Below are 1557 nucleotides of genomic sequence, written 5' to 3'. Positions count from 1 at the left end.
CAACGATTAATTTTTCTCCGCACCTATGGTAGCAGCAACGCCACTGACCCATGTTCTAGTCCCCACAGAACCTCCTGTCTGTGCACATTAATATGCCATTGGTCATAGAATGCTCATTTATGCACCACTTCATCCATGATAAACATTATTCACTTACATTGAAAGCCTTGAATGGTAAGAGCACAGTGGAACTGTGGTGTCTTTGTGGGACACAACTGAGGATGCCAAATTCAGAATGAATTGCTGAGAAAAAAGAGCAGATACACCGCAAGACTGGTGGCTAATCCCCCACAGGATATACCCAACCTGCAACAAAAAATAAACTTCTCCCTCACCCCACTGGCTAACAAGAAGTCATAAAAGCAGTTTCCTTAAGGCATTCCAGTTCTTATATCACCACCAAAAACACTGGGTTCAGAGATGAGTGGTTCTTTACAACCAGTCTCATCAAATAAAAGGATCTTCTGATCCCAAAGGACCAGCCACATACCCAGGTCAATATATAAAACTTAGATCTTACCCAAAAATCACGCTAATGCCAATCCTTTAGTATCTAAAATCTAAAGGATTTACTCAAAAAGAAAGGAGAATTAAAATTGGTTGAAGGGATCAAATACATACAATAATTGTACAGTTCTTGGCTCAGGCTTATAGCAGTGATAGAATAAATTGCTGGCTTAAGTCAAGTGTCTGGAGTACATCCACAGCTGGGATGGGTCATTCAGTCCTTTGTTTAGAGCTTCAGTTTGTAGTCAAGTTCCTCTAAAGGTAAGAAATAGGACTGAAGACAAAATTGAGATGTTCCCAGGGCCTTTTATATCTTCTCCCATGTGGAAGGAAACTCACTGTTCTTAATGTGGAAAATTACAAGAGCAATATGGAATTTGGAGTCACATGGGCAAGTCACATGTCCATGCATTTTGCACAGTCATTGCAGGAAGCCATCACCGATACTCCAGGCAGCACATTTACAGGACAGTCCTCCATTCAGTGTAGATGGGCATCTCCCATGGTCCAATGTGAGATAAGTGTCCTTTTGATGGGCCACTCAATTTGAATGGTTCCTTCAAGATGTCCTGACTACCTTGTTAGTTATCCCAGGAGCAAACATTTGAAATACAGGTATAGAGCCAATACTCATAACTTCAAATACAAAAATGATACATAAATACAGATAACATAATCATAACCAGCAAATTACAACCTTTCCATAGACACCTCACTAGACTACCTTTGTACAAAATGTGTTGAAAGTATATAACAGTGGTTGCAACAATGATCTAGGTGGTCATATTTTATTCAGATAACATCATACACAAATAGAAGCAAAGAAATAAAACAATTTGTTGCCCCTTTGGCCTGAGCGGTTCAGCAGTATTTGTGGTCTTGTGGGGCTGTGTCTATTAGGAGAAGAAACTGATGATACATGACCCCTTTCATCGAGGCTATGGCTACACTACAGAGCTTACAGTGATGCAGCTGCACCGCTGTAGTGCTTCTAGTGGCCCTAGAGATCTCATTGATTTCCCAGCACCTTACAACTAGCACTCAGGCAGG

Source organism: Mauremys mutica, chromosome 12, assembly GCF_020497125.1.
Source record: "Mauremys mutica isolate MM-2020 ecotype Southern chromosome 12, ASM2049712v1, whole genome shotgun sequence".
NCBI lineage: Eukaryota > Metazoa > Chordata > Testudines > Geoemydidae > Mauremys > Mauremys mutica.
Note: the sequence above shows the minus strand (reverse complement) of the source record.